At 40.9% G+C, this 7,436-nt stretch overlaps 1 long non-coding RNA gene across 1 annotated transcript in view; it reads left to right on the forward strand.

Annotated features, from left to right (window-relative positions):
- The window catches only part of LOC145722190 (uncharacterized), a 9,957-nt gene extending 2,921 nt beyond the window's left edge, over nt 1-7,036 (forward strand). Inside the window, exon 2 of the long non-coding RNA XR_014146283.1 lies at nt 5,252-7,036. This is a non-coding gene — a long non-coding RNA (uncharacterized LOC145722190). The remainder of the gene's footprint in view (nt 1-5,251) is intronic.
- The last annotated feature ends 400 nt before the right edge of the window (nt 7,037-7,436 follow it).

Here is a 7,436-nt window from a genome sequence, read left to right on the forward strand (position 1 = left end):
AAGACTAGAAGTCTCCCTCTACATCCTGCTTTAACTACAAATCACAAGTTTTAACATGTCATGCTTTTGTTATCTCTCAGTTATAAATATTTTGGTTTTTTTTTTTTCATTAGGATTTTATCCTTAATTCATGGATTATTTAGAAGCATGTTTCCATGGTTTTTTAAAAAACATTTTGTCATAGATTTCTAATTTTAATGCTTAGAGATTTTTGGAATTTGGTGAGACCTCTTTGTGGCCTGATAGACTTTTTTTTTTTTTTTTTAATGTCCCAGTTTTTGTGAATGCACAAGCTTCTTTCTATATGTTTCTCCATCCAGTTTGCTAACCTAGTTATTTAGCTTGTTTATACCCCAGGTTTTTTTCTGTTCAAGCCGTTGATTTCCGAGAGGGTTGATTTAACGTTTTCTACCTTTATTGTGCTTTGCCAATTTCCCCCTATAATTTGATCTCATTTTGCCTTATAATTTTGAGGACAAATTATTAGGTTCACACAAGTTCATAATTGGTTTATCTTTTGGTGACTTATCTTCTTTTATCACTTTTCTCCTTAAAAACTTGCCTGCTCTTTAGTATTGCTATCTAAGATAGTATTTGTCTGGTATATGTTTTTCCTCTCTTGTTTTCAAGCTTTACTGTTCTTTAGGTTCATCTCTTGGAAATGACACAATTTTTTAACAATTTTTAAAAAGTTCATCTGAGTATCTGCTTTTAATTGTTGAGTTTAGTTTATTTTAATAATGATTACAGAAATTTTTGGACTTATCTCTGCCCCTTTTTAGGAGATACACACATATACACACCCGGGGGCGTGCATGCACACACATACACTCAAGGCTGATGTTCACCTAAAACACATGCTAAAATGCTGTAAATTGTAAAAAATCAAAATTCTTTCATCCTGCTTGGTAAATAGTGGTTGCCTTGAGACCTCATAGTACCCCCACCCATGATCTTCCCCTGATCTAGCAACAAAAGGGGCAATACTTATCACAGGGGGCCCTCCAGCACCTTTTTCAAGTCTCTTATTGGTTAGTAAAGGGGCCAGGCAGGTGGATTAATATTTTGACTATCATGTGAAATACGCTTTCTCTTTGTTTCTTTTTTCTCTTTTCCTACTTCCATTTGGAATGTTTGAATTTTCTTTGTTTAATAGAGAGGTAATACTAGAATTAAAAAGATATGAATAAATAGCTGTTTATTAGACACCTTTACCAGAATATCCCTCATAAAACCCAAATTTATAATGTCAAAAAGTGGACTAACCATCTTTCCCGCTCAACCTGCTTTTTCTCTTGGATTCTGTATCTCAGCTGAGATACCACTGCAGGGCCCCTCACTTCTACGGGTTCTTCATGGCAGAGGCTTAGCACACTTTTCTGTGGTCCAATGTTTTTGTAGAGTTTGCAAAAGTAAGCTATTTTGAATACAAACAATTAAGACATCTGGCTCTTTTTATCCTGAGTTCCCTAAAAACCCCTCACAGCAGAGGGGCTGTAGGTATTTTTGGGATTTAGCTAAAAAAAGGGGAGCTGGGGTTTCTCTTAGTTAGGGTTTAGTAGGGTATGTTCATACCATTTGCAGTCACTTCTGTGTGTGGTTACATTACTGCTCATCTTTCAATGTAGGAACGGTTTCTAGGAACATGGCTCTGATTCAGCCAGAAGAGCCAGAGATGTTCAATAATAAACATGTCCTATAGCACCTGTTTTCAGAAATATGTACGCAATGAAGGAGAAACAAGATTTGATATGTTTGGAACCAGAAACCAGTCTATGGAAAATTCTTCCAACGATTGTATGTATGAAGTTTTAAGCATGTAAGTCTATTCTCATCCAGGCCCATTTATTTTTTGTTTTGTTTTTTATTTTTTATTTTCTATTTTATTTTTTTTTTTAAGATTTTATTTATTTTTCAACAGAGAGAGAGAGACAGTGAGAGAGGGAACACAAGCAGGGGGAGTGGGAGAGGGAGAAGCAGGCTTCCCGCTGAGCAGGGAGCCCGATGTGGGGCTCGATCCCAGGACCCTGGGATCATGACCTGAGCTGAAGGCAGATGCTTAACGACTGAGCCACCCAGGCACCCCTTGTTTTGTTTTTTAAAGATTTTATTTATTTATTTGAGAGAGAGAGCATGTGAGCTGGAGGAGGAGCAGAGGCAGAGGGACAAGCAGATTCTGCGCTGAGCATGGAGCCCAACATGAGGCTCTATCTCATGACCCTGAGATCGTGATGTGAGCCAAAATCAGGAGTCCGTAGCTTAACTGACTGAGCCACCCAGGCACCCCTCATCCACACCCATTTAAAATGGAAGCCCTCCCATAGGGAATATACTTGATAAGGCAACAAATGCAATGATTACATACAAACATATAAAATAGATCTTTTTAAAAACAATTTCAGGAAATATATTTTACTAGCACTCTGTGTAATATGGCACCAACTGTAGGAGTGCTGCCTGTGTGTGAAATTAAATGCTTTCTGTATCTGACTGTATCACATCTTAACTTATATCATGTGTTTTATACTGATAGAGTCTATAAATTCTAGATGCACAGGCCAAGAAAGATGAAATTTTATTATGACTTTTTATGAACTACATCAGCAAGAATAACACAAAACTCAACTTACCACTACAATAAGAACATCCATGACAAGCTGGCAAATACCCATACCAATTAAAGAAATGTTTAAGTTTAGACAAGAAAACTTAAATGCCCAGAAATCTCATTACCCATACACGAAACTTGCTAGAATTATTTCCAACTTTGACAATAGTGATACAAATATACAGTGTAGGGAAGGAAAAATTCCTCTTCTACCTTTCAAGTTCTTCCAGTTGGACTAAGAATTTTTTTAATATGTATTCTTTTTTTTAAGATTTTATTTATTTGCGATAGAGCAAGTGAGCAAGAGAGCACGAGTGGGGGGAGAGGCAGAGGGAGAAGAAGAAGCAGGCCCTCCACTGAGCAGGGAACCTGACCCGGGGCTTGATCCCAGGACCCTGAGATTATGATCTGAGCCAAAGGCAGACACTTAACTGACTGAGCCACCCAGGTGCCTCTGGGATTAAGAATTAAATTTACATGAGACAGGTTAATAGGAGAAAAAAAAAACAGTTTTATTATGTGTGCACAGAGGCCCAATATTGAAATTGAGCCCTGAAGAAATGACCAAGGCAGGCAGTTTTTATACTTTTTAGACAAAGAGATGATACATTTCTGAGGAATTGACAGGATAAAGAAAATAGTGGAGAGCTTCGATTAGGAAGAAGTTCTAAGCCTATTTTGGGCCGAGATAGTAAATTAGTAAAAAAATAATAGGGTTTGTTTCTACAGCTTTCTTGGCTTTAAAATTCCTATCTGGTGATAAGGATGTCTTTTTACTTCTTAGTGTAGGGAGGGTACCTTTTGTATGGGAGATTTGTTTCCTGCTTTCGGGAGGACAGAGCAGGGGCTGAGTGTCTTGCACCTGCTTTTTCCCAAATAGCCTCAATTCAAAATAATCAATACACCATTTGGGTATATTTTGGGCAGCCTGCCCCTGGCCCTTACGACATGATACTACCAGCAGTATTAATTGTTCGCAGCTCAAATAGCTTACTTCTGCAAATTTTACAAAACCATATGACCATACTAGAAGAAGACTGAGGTCTCTTTCTATTCTACTAAAGAAAACCAATACTATTAGAAAATCCTCCCTATCTATAGATTTTTCTTCCTAAATATTTCTTGCATCTGACCCCTACTTTCCATTGGTTAAGTACCACTGTTCTAGTTTTCAGGCCCTTATGATTTCTAGCCTGGACTCCACAGGAGCTTTCTATTTTTTTTTTTTTTAAGATTTTATTTATTTATTTGACAGAGAGAGACATAGTGAGAGAGGGAACACAAGTAGGGGTAGTGAGAGAGGGAGAAGCAGGCTTCCCGCCGAGCAGGGACCCCGATGCGGGCCTCGATCCCAGGACTCTGGGATCATGACCTGAGCCGAAGGCAGGCATCTAACCACTGAGCCACCCAGGCGCCCCTGCAGGAGCTTTCTAACTGGTCTTACTGGCCCCCAGTCTCATGCCCCTCAGATCTGCCCCTCACATCCGACTGTGTCACTCCTTTAGGACCATCATGCTCCCCAGGATAAGGTTAAGCTCTTAGGCTGACACATAAGACCATACCCTGCCTCTCCTTTTGCAGTACATGCAACTCTTGCCTCTCTCAAAATGTCAGCTTGCTTGTAATCCATCCTCCCCTCCATACCATGTCATGTCCCCATACCTTTGTTCATCTAGTCCCCTCAGCCTGCAATATCCTTCTCTTCACTTTTCACCTTGGTTGCTCCTACTCATCCTCCAAGACTCTGCTTAATTTTCCTCTTTTCCGGAAGTTCTCGGACTTCCTCCTTCAAGATAGGGGACTGAGCACGTGCTGTAGTCTATCTCCTCAGCCCCAAGCTCCAGAAATTTCAGGAAAGAAAGAACTGGTATTTTTAAAGAAGATGACAAATAAGGCTCAGAGAATTAGAAGCACTGAAGAATTTCTGAGAACTTGAAAGCAGACAGAGTGAGATATAACACTTCAGCCTAGCACATGAGCACCTAGTACATATATCCTTGCATGTGTGTACTATACTATCTACTACAAAAGCAGGGCCAGCAACAAGGACAACCCCATGCCTGAGGTAGAGGAGGCCTGGGACAAAAGGCAGCTAACAGGTTACTGATGGGAAGGTGAGCCACACTCACCGTGGGAGCAGCTAGATGAGTAGACTCCTGAACATTTCCTTAATCCCCACCCTTGAAGACAAGATGGCCAAGGCGGGAGTGTTTGTCTCCACATATGAGGGAGTGAAAGACAGGGCAAGGCCCAGATGGATGGCAAAGCCAAGGAGAAAAGGGTAGCCGCTAAGCCCCAAAGACCAAATACAAGAGCATCCACCCAAGGGTCCACCCTGCCCATCTTGCCCATCCTGCCCATTCTGAGTGTGTGGAACACACATATGCAAAGTGGTTTTCATCCCTCCATCAGAGGGAGTTATGCAAACAGATGTTCTGCAGGAAATTGCATGGGTGGACATGAGTTCACTGCCAAAAAATTAAATACCATTTGAGAAGCACCAATCCATGAAAGAAAGATTTATAACTAAAGAAACATAGTAATCATTGCTAATATTTACTGAGCATTTATGTGCCAGGCACTATTCTAAACACATTGCATATGTTAAGAAACTTGAACCTGACCAGAAATCTTTTCGGGTAGGACTATGTTTATCCCCTTTTACAAAGGAGGAAGCTAAGGTGTAAGTGATTAAGTAACTTGCTGCAAAGCTATACAGCTTAGTGCACAGAGCCACAATTCTGCCAACCCAAGCTGTCTGCCTCCAGATTCCAAGATTCAACAAAGCAAATAAGGCAACCAGTACTGAGCTTTGAAGTAAGTATAACTAATATTCTCAAACAAGAGGAAATGAAAAAGAACCAATTAGAGATGTTAGAAATGAAAAAATATAATTATAATTAAAGAAAGAAAACCACCCCAAGTATATGAGCTAAGGGGTAGAATGTATGTAGCTGAAGAGCTAGTGACCTAACAGATTGGACCAAGCAATTTTCCCTGAAAACAGAAAGGGATAAATAAATATAAACCAGAAAAGAAAAGATAATAGACATGGAAGAGAGTTCCAGAAGAGCCACCATCCATCCATCAGGTGTTACAGAAAGAGACTAGAACAATGGATGTGTCCAGTGAAACGTGGTTGATTGTCAACAATCTCTTTTCTCACCCTCCCCAAATCCTAATACCATGGCAATAAAGGAATAGCATAGGTGAAAACCTGCAAAGGCAGAAGGAACAAGAGAGAAGAAAATGGTGCGCAAAATTTCAACACTTTTTTTTTTTTTTTAATTATTTAAGTAGGTTCCACAACCAGCATGGAGCCCAATGCGGATCCCAAACACACGACCCTGAGATCAAAACCTGAGCTGGGTATCAAGAGTCAGACGCCCAACCAACTGAGCCACCCAGGCACCAGGCACCCCCAACAATGTTTTGAAGACCGAAAACATATGGTGGAGTGGTAATTGACCTGGTAGAAAAGCGGACGCTTTACCTTGGGTGCCCCAGAGGGAGAAATCAAGGAGAAGCAGCTGATTCTCCCCACCCACCCCCAGAGTCAGCAAGGCTTAGCCTTACAGATGGAAGGTAGAGTATGAGGGTGCAAATGGGAACAGGGATATGGGTAGAAACCCTAGTCACTTTCCCTAGCCCCTTCAGCAGAAGTTCCCTCTACCTGTGGAGAAAGAAGACTTGTCATATAAGTTGAACTATGGAGACTGCAGAATAGGATATGTGAAGCACAATGAATTTGGGAGGAGGAGGTAGGGTATGGGTCTACACAAAGATTAAGCAAAAATCTGCATATTGAATGATGGGACCCTAGTCCCCAGGAGGTGATAAACCTGATTCAAATTCATAAGCAGGGAACTGGAGGTTTGACCTCCAGTGATAAAACAATCCTTTTAAGAGATATCCTCCAACCTTAGGGGATTTATAGAAAATGAGCAGCCCAGACAAATGTCCTCCAATGACTGAGAGTTACTGGTTCTCTCAATGCAAAGCTGACTGATGGCTTGAACACCCTGCAGTGAACACCATCAGTCAACAAGCCCCACTGCCCCGCAGAGATTCCAGTCATTGTTTTGTGCCTCATCCCTAACTGTGAATATCCAACTTAGGATCACCAGCCTGAAAGGAAGACCTCCAGAGAGAGTGACCAACCAGCCTGGTTTGCCAGGGGCAAGGGCGTTTTTCAGAACACAGGACATTCGTTACTGAAACTGGAGAGTCTCTGGCCGACCAGGATGAATTGGTCACCCTACTCCAGCATGTGTAAGCAAGATCCATAGCTTGGCTTTTGCTTAATAGTTTGCAAACCTGACCTACTTGCCCAGCTCACAAGATGTGAGCATAGTCATCTGCTATAATTTATAGGGTCTTGTGGTAAAATCTGCCAAAAATTGTATTAAATGGTTTGTGACTTTTGCAGATCCTTTTCCAGCCTTTGACATGATACGTAGGGAAGGATATGGACTACGCTAGGTGTCAAAGATAGCTCCTCTAATTTTTAGTTTTATCTTTAATCACTTGAGACCACATTTGGATGGGCTACATATATGTTTTCCTGCTGAACTCAGTGCAGTTCCCCAGCTAATGCTCGTTCTGGAGGGTCAGTGTCTGTGCCAGGCAAGTCATGAAATGTGGTATCACCATGCCATCCCTGCCCTTTACCGGAGAACAGAAAGCTAAGCATTCTCCAGGATGCAAATTACCTGATTTTGATATCATGGACTCAGAATAGTCTTTTTTTTTTTTTTAAGATTTATTTATTTATTTTAGAGAGAGAGAGCACGAGTGGGAGGGGCAGAGAGAGAATCTCAAGCAGACT

Source organism: Leptonychotes weddellii, chromosome 6 (genome assembly GCF_054177405.1).
Source record: "Leptonychotes weddellii isolate Sample4059 chromosome 6, ASM5417740v2, whole genome shotgun sequence".
Taxonomy (NCBI): Eukaryota; Metazoa; Chordata; class Mammalia; order Carnivora; family Phocidae; genus Leptonychotes; species Leptonychotes weddellii.